This window comes from Mus musculus, chromosome 7, assembly GCF_000001635.26.
Source record: "Mus musculus strain C57BL/6J chromosome 7, GRCm38.p6 C57BL/6J".
Taxonomy (NCBI): Eukaryota; Metazoa; Chordata; class Mammalia; order Rodentia; family Muridae; genus Mus; species Mus musculus.
Window position 1 is genome coordinate 11,076,620 of NC_000073.6, and position 17,783 is coordinate 11,094,402.

The window sequence follows — 17,783 nt, forward strand, 5'->3', positions numbered from 1 at the left end:
CATCAAAAGCTGCAGTGACAGAAGCCCTACCAGTGTGGCAGAGAAGGGAAGACCATTCACAGCCACACAGCTCTCAGTTATCCTCGGTGAACTCCTTCTGAGGAAAGATTTCTTGAGTGGAACCAGTGAGGGGAATCTTTTGTCACAAGACAGGTCTTCTTCAGGATCTACACCAAAGGGAAGCTGCACAAGTGTCTTGACTATAAAACAAACAAGCAAGCAAGCAAGCTAGCCAACCCCTTCCTATGACAGCATACCCTGTGATCTGAAGAGCAATAGCAGCCAGAGACCCAGCCTTATTTTCCCTCTGAAAATTAACCCAGGAAAGAACTCCAGGGTTTGGGGTGGGTTGTGGTAGGGGTGGGATCTTGTTTTAAGTTCACACAGGAAAACTTCAGCCACATCTCCCTACAAATTTACATCGTAGTATTATCTCAGGTATTGTTTTACAAAGCAGATGCCGATAAAAATAAAATCTCAGATCTCTTCAGACTTCCCAGAAAAACCTATGGCACTGTGATATCGACTCCTCAGTTTATTTGGAGTGAGGTGGATGTTTTAGTGGTCAAAGCCTTTGGCCCTTTCTTGTGCCTTGTGTATTCACTTGGTGTTGGGGATTGAGCTGAGACCAAGCCTGTAAACATGTATTGCATATCTTTGTGTCCTAAGATACTATTCTTGAGACCAGTAACCTTTGTGATGAAAGTGGGACACTTGAGCCGTGAAATACTTGATACGTGAAAGGCAATAAGGATCCACATTTTTCCTAAGTATCTGTGTTCTTGCAAATTCAAGAGCCTTTTTGTGTTCCTTTACCAAGATATACCTCTCTCTCTCTCTCTCTCTGTGTGTGTGTGTGTGTGTGTGTGCATGTGTAAACTCTCTTAAGTGCTGAGCCATTTCTCCACCTCTTTAATCATATAAATATACACCTTTCTTAACAATACACAGCTAAAAATTTTGCCTGTCTTTGTAGGGTGAAAATAATACAGCTTGTGTTTTCAGCTGTTTCAAAAATTTTTCAGGTTAAAAAACAAATATAGTGAAGCTGGGTAGTGGACTCCTTCTTTATGAGGCACCTCAGATTAGAATTCAGAGTCAGTGGGGGTGGTAAACTCTGATTGGATAACTCAGTGGTCCAGAGCATAACTTCTTCTAGAAGACCTGAATTCAGTTACCTGCACCCATGCTGAGCAGTTAACAATTGCCTGTAAATCTAGCTTCATGGGATCCTATACCCTCTTCTAACCACACACTGCCACAGGCATTTTTCTGTGTGCACAGACACACAGAGATACAATTTAAAAAAATATATATTTTCCAAACCTATTAAAGTAGAGAATAATGGCTCTGCCAGGAGTAACTATATGGTTCTACTACAAATCATTTTCATTCTTTCTTTTTTTTTTCTCTCCTTTCTGAGACAATGCTAGAGTTGTCTATATAACTATATAGCTGAGGTAGCACAGTAGTAAGAGCAGTGGTTGCTCTTGCAGAGTACTGGGTCTGGTTGCCAGCATCTACATGGTGGCCTAGAGCCATCCATAACTCCATTTGCAACTGACTTCTTTGGGCTCTTGGTGTGCAGGGAGTGTACATACAAACATGCAGGCAAAACATTCACACACATGCACGTACACACAATATTTACTAAAAGAAACCAAATGTAAGTCTGAGCATGGTGGTACAAGCCTTTACCAACACTCAGGGAACAGAAACAGGTGTGTCTATGAGTTCACCTAGGGCTACATAGTGAGATCCTTTCTCCAGAGAAAAAGAAGAAGAAAAAGAAACCAAGTGTAGTGGGTTATGCCTACAAGTGCCTGAGGTAGGAGGACTGTGTCATGTAAAAGTTTAACTATGGTCTTTCTTGTGTGTACTCACACATGATGACACAGAGATTATATCTATACAGAAGCTTCAAGAATTACAGCTGGACAGAAATTCATCTATTCTGACCTGACTATGATGGCCTGGCCTATTTTCCAGTCCCATGTCTTGTTACCTGCCATCTTAGTCTTTCCCTGGCTACTCCTGCTCCAACATCTTCTCATGAAGACTCCCTCATGACACCCTTCTTGATCTCTATCTCCACCTTTGACCCCCTCACTGGAATGGAAAGTCATATTTTATCTCTCCTGCCCAGCTATTGTCTATTTAGATCTTTATTAACTGACCAAGCCAGCTCAGTCAGTCAATGGGTTCTTCAGGAAGGGAGCAAGGATTGATAAGAAAAAGACAATTGGACGACACTGTAACATGACCCCAGCCAGTTCTGAAGCTGAAGGCCTGTTTATTTTTTTTCCAGTATGCTTTTATACTACTCTAGGTACATACAAAGTATATGGCCAGTCCTAAGGCATAAACAAAATAGTTAAGGAAAAAAACAAAGCTTAAATAATGAACAAACCAGACAATAATCAAAGTAATCAAACAGGCAATAAACAAAGTCCCATTGTCACTGTGTCTAAGGATTTAACAGGTTGACCTTCCTAGAAGCAACTTCAAAAGTCCTCCACATTTAGCCAATCAGAGGTGATGTAGAACAATTTTTCACAACCTTGAGACAGGAGATGCTTCAACATTTATGACACTGCCAACATACAATAGCAATTAGGTGTCCTTGCACAGGAATCAGCATTTGCATGTACATTATGTAAAACTCTCCCACAAAGATGTACTGCTTGAGGCCACTCTACATTGCACAGCCTAGGGTGTCCATTGGGTACATGAAAAGACATGGGCTTCATAGTGAATTCCAGACCAATCTAGGCTACAGTGAGGCGCGGTCTCAAAAAACAAACAAACAACAACAACAACTAAAGAAAAATCAAACCTCAAGCAATAAAAACTAAAACTGGAAGGCTATAGATTTTTGTTTTTAGCATAGTGACTACTCTTAAAATGTATCTCTTAGCTGGCTGGCTGTAGGGCATGCCTTTAATCCCAGCACCTGGGTGGCAGAGGTGTGTGCATATTGGGAGTGCAGGGGGGAGGGGAGGAGTGTGTCTTTGTGAGTTCAAGACTATGCAAAGGGAATACAACCAGGAAACACGTGTGTTTGCTTGTTTTTCAGGTGGTGGTTCAGGAAAGGGTCACTGCTCCAGGCAGTCAATTCCCTTTAAAAGCAATGAGCCAGCTGGGCACTGGTGGCACATGCCTTTAATCCAGGCATTTGGGAGGCAGAGCAGGCAGATTTCTGAGTTCAAGGCCAGACTGGGCTTGAACAGAGTGAGTTCCAGAACTACAAAGGGCTACACAGAGAAACCCTGTCTTGAAAAACAAAAACAAAACAAAACACCCAAAACAAAACAAAAAAAGAAAGTAGTGAGCCTTTGTGAAAACAAAATCTTTACTGCATAGGGAGGGTCATAATACTTGGATTGGCCTTGTGTTGTGGAAACACAGGCCTTTGATCCCAGCTCTCTGGAGCCAGAGGCAGACAGATCTGTTTGAATTCCAGGCCAGCCTGGTCACCATAAGGATTATCAAAATACCCAGCTCTAAAAAAAGGAACCCCTTGGGGTGGGGAGGTGGCAGAGGGCAAGGGATGACAAACATAAAAGGACACTTGCAAAAAAGTCTCACAAATTAGTTGGAGGGTTTAAACATTTGTTTTGTAAGAAGGAACCAAACTGGAGCCTTTTGAATAGAGCTTCCATTTTGAACAGGGGTCAAATAAAGTTTAAGTTCCTAAAGACCTCCCTGGGTACTGAAAAGGTCAGGAACTTTGGGAAGGTCTTGGAACACTTGCTCCTCTTGGAAGGGAGAGGCTAACATTTCTCAGACCACAGGGTGGGAACAGACCTGCAGGTGGGGACACATTCTGCAGGACAGACAGTTGCCCACCTTCAGATGAGTTTGCCATTTTGCTGAGACAGTAGCTACATCATCTTCTCCCCTCCTGGTCTCAGGCTGTCTCCGATTATCATGGAGTTATTAACGTTAAGTTAAGAGGAGGACATTCCTCTAAACAGGAATGTAAAAATATGTACAGTGTTATACAAACAAACATTACTGACACTTGTGGAGGCCCACGCCTGCTAATCCTGTCCCAGAGGCAGGAACAATGTATGTCATGCCGGGTCTGGCAAATCCTGATGGGTGGGAATATGTAACTGTAACTTGGCGCAAATGTTGATTGTTTCAGGCTTAAATTTTTCTGTGATTTTCTGGCTTGGAGTCGCTTTTCAGCTCCCAAGTTCTGTGGCCTGATCAGTAGCAGCCTGAGTACAATAGACTTTTGGCATCTACTTGTGGATGGACGTCCCAAGAAGCAGTCAGCTCCCAAGTCTGTGTTGCTATCCCCTACTGGTCAGTTTCTGCTGCCTAATTCAATATCTTGCTTTGTATCTTGCTTTGCTTGGGTTGTTTTTTATTTTCAGCCCCCAATACTTTGTTTTTCAAGACAGGATGTCTCTGTGTAGCTTTGGCTTTCCTGGTACTTGCTCTTTTAAATCAGGCTGGCCTCAAATTCAGAGATGCCCGGTGCCTCCTGAGTGCTGGGATTAAAGGCAAGTGCAGGATTTGAAAAGATTTTAATTCCCTATTCTAATAAACATAAATTTCTTCGTGTTTGACAGAGGAGACACATATTTACTGTTTCTTACTACGGAGTCCTCGAGGTTGATTGCCAGTCCTCTATACCTACACAAACACTTAGTAACCCTCCTGCTGACCTCAGCAAATGGTACTTTCCTCCCTAGTGATTTTAGGCACCTTCTGGACCCGCCCACACCATCCTATAGGGCGAGCAGCCTGGCTTCTCTGGCGCACCTATTGGGCATGCCTATGACTTCAGAAAGATAACCAATGGTTACCAGCTGGGATCTACTAGATTCTGCCAAAGTGCAATCTGGAATCCCCTTGAGTGCAGCTGTGCTAGTGGATTACCAGTGTGTGTGTCCCATGTGTCCCTGGGTGGGTGAGACATTCCGGGCGGTTGGGGAAGCTGGAGTCAGAGCATTACCCGCCTACCCTTTTCCAGGATCTAAGCAACTAGCAGGACTTCAACTTGCCCTCACGCCTTTAGAGCTCAGGGAAGTCACCTCCTTCGGGCTGGGCTTCACACTCAAGTAAGAGGTAGGAGAACCCGGACTGACTTCAAAGTGGTGGCACCCATGTGAAAATTCCCTGCAAGCAGGAGGACAAGGCAGCAGGATGGGGACAGTTAGAGGTCACTGGGATCCGCAGCAAGGGGTGTGGTATGTGTGTGTGTGTTCATTGGCAGCCTTCTCTCTCTGCCTCACCCTCCCTCTCCCTCTCTCCCTCACTCCCTCTCTCTCTCTTCCTCTTGCTCTTTCTCTTCCTTCTCCCTCTCCCTTTCCCCTCTCCTCCCTCTCTTTCCTCTTCCCCCTCCTTTCCTGGACTTACTTTCCATCTCTCCTTTTCCTGCAGTCCTTCTTTTTCTCCTCACTTTTTCCTTTCCCTTCCATGCTGTCTTAATTAGGGTTTTACTGCTGTGAACAGACACCATGACCAAGGCAAGTCTTATAAAAAAAACAACATTTAATTAGGGCTGGCTTACAGGTTCAGAGGTTCAGTCCATTATCATGAAGGTGGGAGCATAGCAGTATCCAGGCAGGCATGGCAAAGGAGTTGCTGAGAGTTCTATGTCTTCATTCAAGGTATGCTAGTGGAAGACTAACTTCCAGGCAACTAGGGTGAGGATCTTATACCCACATCCACAGTGACGCACCCATTCCAACCAGATCACACCTATTCCAACAAGGCCACACCTTCAGATGGTGCCACTCCCTGATCCAAGAATATACAAACCATCACACATGCCCTCCCCGACAACTTTCTTGATGCCCCTTCCCCTCTCTTATACCCTAACTCCTCCCACCTTCCCCCAGTCTCTGATAGGGTGATTCTCTTGTGGACTAAGTGGGCCTCAAAATTGCTATGGAGTGGAGGGTGACTTTGAACTCCTGCCTCCTTGTCTACCTCCCACAGACTAGGGTTGTTATTGAGCATAACCAGACCCGTTTTTCTTCTCTCTTTTCTTAGCTACTGGCCAGATGGAGCCCAGCACCTAAACCAGGTGAGTGCTTTGCCAAAGTTTCTAGAAGAAAGAAAATGGGACTCAGGTGACTAGTAAGCAGGGCAAGAGGAGCATTGGCTCATGGATCTAAAATGCTATTTTCCCTATGGAAGACCACAGCTGAGGTTGTGAGCTCAGTGAATGAGGAAGGGGAGCGGTTGGGGACCTCTAACTCTTCCCAGTCTCTGAGATGAGGCCATCTCTTCCATCTATTCAGGAAGCATTTCACCATCAATGACTTTGAAATCGGGCATCCTCTGGGCAGGGCGAAATTTGGGCATGTGTACTTGGCTCGGCTCAAGGAAAGTCATTTCATCGTGGCCCTGAAGGTCCTCTTCAAGTCTGAGATAGAGAAGGAGGGATTGGAGCACCAACTTCGCAGGGAAGTGGAGATCCAGGCACACCTACAGTAAGCCTGACCTATGTGGAACTCAGAGCTAGAGTTCTCCAGCGCCTGCTGCCCTCTTGCTGCCCTTGACTTCTGAACTCAGTCTTCATGACTCCCAAATAAGCATTTTGTTTTCCACCTGAAGACTCTTCTCTGTAACTCATTCCAGTTAGGACAAGTATTTCCTGGTATTGGACACACCAGTTTCAAGTATACATATATGTGCAGGTCAGAGGTCAACCCCCAGTGTTGCTCCTCAGATGATGCACATCTTTTTTAAAAGGGTATTTCTTTGTCCGGAGACCCTGAGAAGCAGAGGCATGGGGATCACTGGGTGTGAGGCCAGCCTGATGGTTCCCAGGGAGTTCCAGGTCAACCAGAGTTACACAGTGAAATTATGCCCCGAAGTAATTGGTTTTATCTTATACCTACTTATTTGTTTATTTTAGTTTTGGTTTTGGTTATTTGGAAACAGGGTTTCTCTGTGTAGCCATGGCTGTCTTAGAATTTGCTCTATAGATCTAGCATGCTGCTCTTGAACTCCCAGATTTGCCTGCATCTACCTTTGGAGTGCTGTGATTAAAGTCTTGAACTGCTCAGCAATTTATTTATTTATTTAAAGTTACAGGGAGTAACGGCACATGGGCTACATGTGAGTCACAGGACACATGTGGAGGACAACTTGCAGGAATTATTTCCTCTCTTCCACATACAGATTCTGGGAGTGGTACTCGGGTTAGCACACTTGGCAACAAATGTCTCTGTTTGCTGTGCTATCTTCCCTGCCTTGACTCTTCCTTCCTTCCTCCTTCAGACACCAGAACATCCTTAGCCTGTACAACTACTTCTATGATGACACTCATATATACTTAATTCTGGAGTATGCTCCAGGAGGTGAGCTCTAAAAGGAGCTTCAGAGAAATCAGAAGTTGGACCAGCAGCGTACAGCCATGGTGAGGGGAGTTCTGGGACCAAAGATGCATGCAGTGATGACAATGACTGATTGTAGCTGCCAATATCCCCTTCCCAACTCTTTTTAACTTAATCTTTTGTGTAGTAGTGTGGGATGTGGGATGGGGGAGCATACAGGCCGTAGTGGGCACATATAGAAGTCATGAGACAACTTGGAGAAGAGTCTGTTTTCTCCTTTCACCTTTATGTGGCTTCCAGGGATGAAACTCCAGATCACCAGGCATGTACAGCAAGCTCTCTTACCCACTGAGACATCTCACTAGCCTTCATATCTTTTTTTTATGAGTTGCAAGAAATCTTGCTAGATAGCCCAGGCTGGCCCAGGCTTCCCTGAAATCTCCAGGATGATGCCTGGCTCAGGGTGCTGTATTTCCCTTCCTGAGGCAGAGTCTTTTCTAAACAGCTCAGAATGACTTGGAACGCGTGTATAGCCTAGGTTAACCTTGACATTGCAGCCTCGTAACTCCTAGGATGACAGGCCACCCAGCTTTGGACTGTTTGTTTCCATGAGGGTTGTTTGTTTGTTTGTTTGTTTGTATGTTTTGGTTTTTAGGTGTGCTTAGATGTAACTTGTTGGTCTAGTTCTTCTCTAGTGTGTTTATGGTCTTGGGCTGATCCCAGTGTAGCCACAGAATATTATTATTGATAATTTTTTTTTTCTTTTTGAGACAGGTTCTTTCACTTCTTGTCTGACCTGGAACAAAATATATAGACAGGCTGGCTTCAAATTCACAGAAATCCTCTTGCCTCTGCTTCCCTAGTGCTGGCTACCACACCAGGAGTCTTTCTTAACAAGCATTAGATTCTAACTAGGGCTGGAGAAACAGCTCATTGGGTAAGGATGCTTGCTCTCCAGGCTGAACACCAGCATCCTGGGACACACATGGTCAAAGGATAGATAAAACCCAGAAGGTTGTCCTTGTACCTATCCATGCACTTATTCACATATATAGGCACAGAAAAACAAATAAATGCAATGAAAATAGTATATAAAAAGTCCAACTCTACTAGATAGAAAATGAAACCATAAACATATATTGGAAAGCTAGCTGAGCATAGTGTTGCTGGCCTATAATTCCAGAATTTGAAGGCTGGGGCAGAAGGCTCAGGAGTTCAAGGTCAGCTTGGTCTACATATCAAGTTTCAGGCCATAAGGTTACATAGTGCAACCTTATCTCATAAAAGGAAAAAAAAAAAAAAAAAAAAGGTACCTAGAAATTGTAGGGCACTTTAAGAAAAGCCCTAGCACTCACTATCCCTGCAGCATCAGTAGGCTTTGCTGGACAATAAAATCTCTGACTCTTATAGCCTTCCCTCTGATCCTTTAGGGGGAATGTTGTGACTGGCTCAGCTATAGCCTCCCCCAGCCTTGAGTAGGCTGGCTCAGACCTTGCTGCCACTGTGAATGAGACCAGCTGGGGTGGAGCCTTCCCACCTAGATGGCTCTATTGTTCTGTCACCTGGCACTGCTCTTTTCCAAGAAGCACTTAGAGCTGAGAGGCTGAACCTGTCTTCTTGAGAGAGCCTACAACCTGTGAACTTGGCAACCTAATGCTAATAGCTCTGAAAGACTAGTGTTTACAACTTAGCAACAAAGCATCAAAAAGCCTGGCTTGGCAGGGGATGGACCACCCCCCTTTATAAGCAGAGACTCTTAGTAAACATTGGGCCTTGATCAGAAATCTGTCTTGGTCTCTTTACTTCTTTCATGTTCTCTCCTATACAGTTCTGGCCTCCCACTCAGGAACTCAGTTAGTGTGGCCTCAGGGGGTACAGGGTCAGAAGGCTCCACTCCAGGTGGTCTCCTTCACAGTGGCAGCAAGGTCTGAGCCAGCCTACTCAAGGCTGGGGGAGGATACACTCAGCACAACTTCTGTGTCTGCCTCCTGTTCTGCTAAGTCTATGGGGGGGAACCTGGCTAGTTTTTAACCGTGGACAGGCAGATCTCATGAGTTTAAGGTTGACCTGAGCCAGACAGTGAAGGCCCTCTTTTAAAAAGAACAAAGAGGCAAGTGGTGTTGACTAAGGCCTTCACTCCCTGAGCTACAGAGAGAGTTCCAGGGTAGTAAGAGCTACAGAGAGAAACCCTGCCTCAAAACAAGAAAAACAAGGTCGATAGACAGTAAGGCACCACTCTAAAGATTGTCCTCTATGCTCCCTATTGCTGTGTGTACACACACAAAGACACAATAGAATTATAGTAGAAAAAATGAGATTCCATGGCAATGATAAAATTCATAATGTCTGTTCTACCTCACAGGGAAGCTGTGAAAGTCTTCCCCCCACGCTGCTTTTGTTCACACAGATAATACAGGAGATGTCAGATGCCCTGACCTACTGCCATGAGAAGAAGGTGATTCACAGGGACATCAAGCCAGAGAATCTCCTGCTGGGCCTCAACAGTGAGGTGAAGATCTCAGACTTTGTGTGGTTTGTGCATACTTCCTCTCTCAGGTATGTTGGATGGGATGGCGGTGGGAAACTCACACTAGTGAGGCATTTCCTAAGTGAATTCATCTCACATGGAAGGCCCAGATACAAACTGGGCCTTGGGGTTAACAAGCACCTTTTCCAAATACAAACTTTTAAAATGCACTTGCAAATTGAAAGAATTGGGTGGGTAGGGTGATGAACTCAGTAGATAGAACAGTTCCTTTGTGATCAGGAAACCTGACTTTAAATGAAATGAACCTGCAAATACCTGGCCATGACTCAGGATTAATTTAACCCCTGCCTTGAGTGATGGAGACAGGCAGATCCTAAAAGCTGGCCAGCCTCTGGCAGAAATGACTGGGTGAGGTCCAATGAGAGACCTTGCCTTAAAGGAATATAGTTAATAAAGACACTGAATGTCATCCTCTGTCTTTGTTAGTGTGTGTCTGTAGGTATGTACACACACACACACACACACACACACATACACAACACAAATAGAGTTTTGCTTTCCTAGTCTTTATCAGTGTTTGCCTTTGCCAGTAAGATTCCATGTAAAATTAGCAAACATCCCAGGAAGGAATTTCCCTATGTCGATGAGCTACATTTCCTTGGTTCCTCTTGAGACACACACCATCATTATGTACATCTTAAATCTTCCTCAGACGAAAGGATAGACCATCTAGAGACTGCCATACCCACGGATCCACCCCATAATCAGACTCCAAACTCTGACACCATTTTATACACCAGCAAGATTTTGCTGAAAGGACCCTGATATAGCTGTCTCTTGTGAGGCTATGCCAGGGATGGGTAAACACAGAAGTGGAGGCTCACGGTTAGCTATTGGATGGATCACAGGGCCCCCAATGGAAGAGCTAGAGAAAGTACCCAAGGAGCTAAAGGAGTCTGCAACCCTATAAGTAGAAAAACAATATGAACTAACCAGTACCTCCAGAGCTCATGTCTCTAGCTGCATATGTATTAGAAGATGGCCTAGTCGGCCATTATTGGGAAGAGAGGCCCCTTGGTCTTGCAAACTTTATATACCTCAGTACAGGCGAATGCCAAGACCAAGAAGTGGGAGTGGGGGGGGGTATGGGAGACATTTGGGATAACATTTGAAATGTAAATGAAGAAAATAACTAATTTAAAAAATAAATATGAAAAAAAATCTTCCTCAGTCACTGACTCTGTAGTCCACCAGGCTGGTTTCAGTCTTACAGCAATCCTGTGATGTTATGCTACAGGTGATATGCTACTCCATGTTTTAAAACATGAGATTACTGTATCTTCCCTTATAGTATTTACTTTTTCTGAGTTGGTTTAGTTTTTTTAATTTTTATCTTCTATGTATGGATGTTTTCCCTGTATCTAGGACTTGTGCACCGTTTTTCATGCCTGTTCTCTTGGAAGCCAAAGAGGGCATCAGTTGGTTGTAAGCAGCCACATGGTTGCTTAAAATCTATCCAGGGTCTTGTAGAAGAACAGCCAGTGCTCTTAACCACTGAGTCATCTCTCTAGCCCTGCCTTGTCTGACTGGTTGTGGATTCATTCTAGTGTCAAACACAATGCTCTACCTGTTGCAACCTTCCCAAATGCCAGAATTAAGAGATGTGAGCTATTACTATATCCATCTGCTTTCCCTGAATGTTAAAAAGCAAACCTGTGTTTATTCTCATGTGTGCGTGTAGACACACATGTGCCATGTTGTGTCTGGGAGGAGGTTGGGTATGTAAGAGGACACCTTCAAGACAGTCCCTCACCTTCCACCTTATTTGAGACAAGGTCTTTTGTTTGCCTTTTATAGTTGCCTAGATGGTCTAAAGACTTTCTATGATTCTTCTCTGCCTCCCATCTCACTATAGAAGTTCTAGGACTATAGTCATGGACCCGGCTTTATGTGGGTTCTGGGGGATAGAACTCAGGTCCTCAGGAATTCCCCTTGCAAGTGCTTTGCCCCCTGACTCACCTCCTATAACCCCTCTGAATCTTGAACCATATTAAGAGTTGGTATTTATGAACAGTTCTCCTTGTCTCAGGCATGCACAGGAGTAGACCATTCAGGATGTCCCTGTGTCTCCCATTTCCTTGGAAGCTGAACAGGGAAGATTTCCCTTCTTCCGGTTTTTGTTTGTTTGTTTGTTTTTTTGTTTTTTTGAGACAGGGTTTCTCTGTGTAGCTCTGGCTATCCTGGAACTCACTTTATAGACCAGGCTGGCCTTGAACTCAGAAATCTGCCTGCCTCTGCCTCCCAAGTGCTGGAATTAAAGGCATGCACCACCACTGCCCGTTTTTTTGTCCTTGGTTTTTGTTTTTTGTTTTTTGGTTTTTTATTTTGTGTGTGTGACTTCACTTCTTTTGAGCCTACGCACAGCCCAACCTTCTGTGTTTTGTTCTAAGAGAAAGACAATTTGTGGGACTCTGGAATACTTGCCCCCGGAAATGATAGAGGAGAAACTGTACAATGAGATGGTTGATCTGTGGTGTATTGGGATGCTCTGCTATGAACTGCTGATGGGGAAGCCACCCTTTGAGAGCAGCACCTCTAGTGAGACATATAGACGCATCTGCCACGTATGTTGTGCGCGCACGCGTGTACACACACACAAACACACACACACACACACACACACACACACACACACACACACACACACATATGCATGACATTCACCAGGAAGCCAGACAGTGATGGCTCCTGGGTGGGCCTTTGGGGACTGGAGTGTATACAAAAGATTATCTGCTAATAGCCAAAAGGGTGCCATGAGGAGACTTATAGTACAGTGAGAAGATTACCCAAAGAGAATAACTAGATTCTATTCTTCTTTCCCTGGCTCATTAGGTGGATTTTAAGTTTCCTTCATCAGTACCTGCAGGAGCCCAGGACTTGATCTCCAAGTTTTTTAGGTACCATCCATAGAAGCAGCTGAGCCTGGCCCAGGTCCTGAAACACCCCTGGGTCAGGGAACACTCTCAAAGGGTGCTGCCTCCCTGTGTTCAGGGGGCTTCCTAAGCCCTGTCCATCTCTATCCCTATGCATTTCTTCAGGAAGCTCTCCAGGCTCTGTTTGTTAGTGCATGTGGTTTGCTTGTTTTCTCTTTTATGAACTGATGTTAATTAAAACTGATTACTTTAGCATCAGTCTTCTTGCTTGAGTGAGTTAGTGTGTGGATTGAATTGAAACATTTGTCTTACATGAGTGATAGAGGTGGAGGCCAGAAGCCCACATCAGGTGGTTCCTTCTAGTGCTCTCCATCTCATATTCTGAGAGGAAAGATCTGTGAACTGAACATGAAATCACCAAGTTGGCTTGACTGGCTGGTAAATAAAACACAGTGGTCCTCCTATGTCCAGCTCCCCAGTGCCAAGATCACAGAAGCACTAAAGTAAGCCCAGCTTGTACCTGGTTGCTGGGGATCAAACTCAGTCCCCGTGCTTCTGCACATGGACAGAGGCACACCCATGCTTACACACACATAAAATAACCACTAAATGAAAGGAAGTTGGTATATAAGGAGAGATGTTGTATGTGTAGAACAGGGGGTCCTCTCTAGAGCACTCAGTTTACCAGCTTTACACTTGCCCTGATTTTGGGCAAATGTTCCAGACATACAAAACTGCAATCTACATTCTATACAGAAAGAATGTCAGTCTCAACCAGGCCCCAAATCCTCATTCGCTGTGTGCATTGTTATTTGATGGATCTGAAGCCAGGCCTGGTCACCCATGCCTACAATCTTAAGTATTCAGGAGGCTCAAGCAGGAGAAGTTCAGTTCAAGGCCAACCTGGCCAATTTAGCGAGATTGTCTCAAATTAAAACAATTTCAAGTAATAATAACACCACTCCTGGGCATATACCCAGAAGATGCTCCAACATATAATAAGGACACATGCTACACTATGTTCATAGCATCCTTATTTATAATAGCCAGAAGCTGGAAAGAACCCAGATGTCCCTCAATGGAAGCATGGATACAGAAAATGTGGTACATGTACACACTACAGTACTACTCAGCTATTAAAAATGATGAATTTGTGAGAATTTTAGGCAAATGGATAAAACTAGAAAGTATCCTGTGTGAGGTAACCCAATCAGAAAAGAACGCACATGGTATGTACTCACTGATATGTGGATATTAGCCCAGAAGCTCAGAATACCCAAGGTACAATTCACAAACCACATGAAACTCAAAAAAAAAAAAAAAAAAAAAAAAAAAAAGGAAGTCCAAAGTGTGGATACTTCCATCCTTCTTAGAAGAGGGAACAAAATACCCATGGAAGGAGTTACAAAGTGTGGAACAGTGACTGAAGGAATGAAGAACCAGAGACTGCTCCACCTGGGGATCCATAAACCCAGCCACTATTGTGGATGCCAAGATGTGCTTGCTGACAGAAGCCTGTTATAGCTGTCTCCTGAGAGACTCTACCAGTGCCTGACAACTACAGAGGTGGATGCTCTCAGCCAACCATTGGACTGAGCACAGGGTCCCCAATGGAGGATCTAGAGAAAGGAACCAAGGAGCTGAAGGGGTCTGAAGCCCCATAGGAGGAAGAACAATATGAACTAACCAGTACCCCCAGAGCTCCCAGGGTGTAAACCACCAACCAAAGAGTACATATGGTGTCACTCATGGCTCCAGCTGCATATGTAGCAGAGGATGGCCTTGTCAGTCATCAGTGGGAGGAGAGGTCCTTGGTCCTGGGAAGGCTCTATGCCCCAGTGTAGGGGAATGCCAGGGCCAGGAAATGGCAATGGGTGGGTTGCTGAGCAGGGGGAGGGGGAAGAGGATAGATGGTTTTCAGAGGTGAAACAAGGAAAGGGGATAACATTTGAAATGTAAATAAAATATCCAATAAAACAAAAGAAAAAAAGAAATAACCAAAACAACAGTAATAATAATAAATAGTAATAGGTATGTCTAAGCCATGATGATAGGTCTGGGATCTTATTTTATATAAAGAGTAAGAAAACCTCTTCTCTTTGGGGAGGGAGTGATCCGTTTGTAAGCAGAGAAAGAACTATGTTACCCAGAAGGTATAGAGCACAAGAGTCTTGTGGCTTGCTCTGCAAGTGAAATGCTAATGCCTGTGGCTCTACTGGCTCCATTATGTGACTTCATCCTTGAGCTACTCTTCAGTTCACATCCAGTGTGGGAATCTAAGCTGCACTCCTGTTTAGCCTGTAGTGAGGAGGAAGGGTGCACAAGCAAAACCTAAACACTGCAGTGAACCTAGCTGTGCTCTGTGACCTGGGCATGACAGCCAGCAGCCAAAGTCACCTGCCCCGGGCAAGGAGGTAAGGGTTTCTATGGAGTTCACAGGATTCCTGGCTCTGCTGCCTGCATGGTAGCAGGATGGCGTCCTCCCTAGTGGGCACCAGGCTTATGGGTTTTCGGAGACTTTTGATGCTTCCTTAAATTTTGGAGAGCCTGTCAATCAAGAGAGCCTCTAGGTCTTTATAATTGTGTTTGCTTAGGAAAAGTGGATCTGCCTGGCCACCCAGTTCATCCCGAGTCTTTGTTTGTTTGTTTGTTTTTTTGTTTTGTTTTGTTTTTCGAGACAGGGTTTCTCTGTGTAGACCTGGCTGTCCTGGAACTCACTTTGTAGACCAGGCTGGCCTCGAACTCAGAAATCTGCCTGCCTCTGCCTCCCAAGTGCTGGGATTAAAGGCGTGTGCCACCACGCCCTGCTCATCCCTTGTTTTAGACTTAGGTTTCAAAGCTGGGACAAAAAGCTTAAGTGTCTACTAAACAGAACAAAGCAGACCCGCCGCTGGGGGGGGGGGGGTTAAACAACCTTATACAGGTCACCAAGAGTTCTTGGCTGGCATACTTTGCACCCCCTACCTTAAATTCCCTCAGCTCTGGAGCTGGGTTGCTCTGCCCCCAGCTGTCCTTCCCTTTACAATCTAACAAGTTTGGTTATCCCTGCTCTTTTGGGCCTCTTGGCTGCTGCACTTTCCCCTCGCCTCCTGTCTCTCTCTTCTGCTGCTCCTCTTCTCACACGGCTCAGGGTCATGTCCACTCTGGACTCTCCCAGGTGTTTCTGTCTCTAGCTGTGCTCTCCCACTTATCTATGGTAAACTTTCTCTTCCACCATACCTACAAGCAGTCACGTCCTTTCCCTTTATTTCTTACTTTTCCCCTTCACTTTGTACCTGAGAGGGCCATTTCTGCACTGGAGGCCATACCTAAGGAAATAGGAGCTCACTCCCTAATACGTACCAACCTGCCTCCTTTTCTATAACTAACATTTTGGAATTGTGTCCTCTAAGTCGATCTAAAGGAACCCAGATGACTCTTTCCTAGAAATAATCTAGAATCCCAAAGATAACTTCTGTGACAATGGGCAACAATCATCTAGGATTTGGTTTAATAACTGTGTCCTGTTTGGTGCCATTTAGCTTCTAATAAAGGACTCACATAGCCCTCACTGTCCAGCATTGCCACTCTGCTAGTTAGCCCTCCTACAGCTTCCTCAGGCCAGAAAGTCAGGCCTCTGGTAGGTATTTAAGAGATTGAAGACTGAAATGAAGCTCCAGGCTTAGGATTTTCATCAATTCATATCAGTCACGATCTGTTAAGTACCGTATTCTTCCTGGCTGACCTCTTAGGATCTTGATTCCCTGTCTGGCTCACAGCTATTCAGGTGTACCAATTTGACCCAACATTTCCTTCACTTTTCCAGCTTTTATCTTCGAGGTTTACTCTGCCCCAGTCTTCAGATCTCTGCAAGACCATTCTTTGTCACAGTTCTACTCAGAAGCCACTTTTAAAAAGCTTTTTTAAGTTTAATTTATGTGTATTAAGTGTTTGTGGGTCTACTCACATGCAAGCAATGGCTCAAGTGTGGAATTTGTGGGACAGCTTTCAGGAATTGGTCCTGTTCTTCTTTTTGTTTGTTAAAGATTTATTTATTATTATATGTAAGTAGACTGTAGCTGTCTTTAGACACACCAGAAAAGGGCACCATGTCTCATTACGGATGGTTGTAAGCCACCCTGTGATTGCTGGGATTTGAAATCAGGACCTTTGGAAGAGCTGTATTACCCACTGAGCCATCTCACCAGCCCCCCTCCTACTTTCATATGGGTTCTGGGGATCAAACTCAGGTGGTCTGGCTTGAGGGAAGTTCTTTTTCTCTCTGAACCATCTCACTTGCCCAAGTAGCACTCCTTTTATTTATTTCTGTAATCCCAGTATTGGAGAGGCAGAGGCAGGAAGATCAGGAGTTCAAGGTCAGCCCTGGCTACATAGCAAGTTTGAGACCAGTTTGGACTACTTATGGCCTTAACAAAATAATCAACTTGCGGACATCTTCTAGCCTCAAGTCACTGACCTGTACATAGTTATCAGCCATATTTACCATAGACTGTATTAATTAACAGAAACCAAATGAGTTAAATGTGATATGATTTATCTTTCAGAAAGCTCATCTCTATTCCATGGGTATATTTATACCCGTGGTTAAATTTTTCTGTTTGTTTTGTTTTGTTTTGTTTTGTTTTGTTTTCCTTCTTCATAGCTGTTGCCCATGGCGTGAGAATTACTGTGTTTCTCTGGAAATGGAGGCTCAGAGATGAAGTGAGGTACCCAATGTTACACAGCTGTTGAGTGGTAGTTTCAGGAGCTTGGATTGAAACTCTAGGCTTCTTGACTTCAGAACCAAGGCGTTTGGCAGCATTCAGCAAGGGCAGGAAACTAGCTGGACTAGTGAAGCTCAAGAAATGATGTTTTTAAGGTTATTGGTTTTGGTCCCATCATCATTATTTTGTCATGCCTGTGACACCCGCGACAGACCCTCTCTACAGCCCATGGTTTGACTTTGCTGTTACTTACTTTCTAAGAGCTCCTGTTTAGGAGGCATCTGCCCTTCACACTGATATATTATGCCCTGCCTTAGCTTTGTTTCCTATGTGATAAGATTCCCTGACAGAAGCA

General features: G+C 44.5%; 1 pseudogene; it reads left to right on the plus strand.

Moving 5' to 3' along the window:
- Positions 1–4,812: 4,812 nt before the first annotated feature.
- Gm7151 lies at positions 4,813–12,855 on the plus strand (annotated as a pseudogene).
- The last annotated feature ends 4,928 nt before the right edge of the window (positions 12,856–17,783 follow it).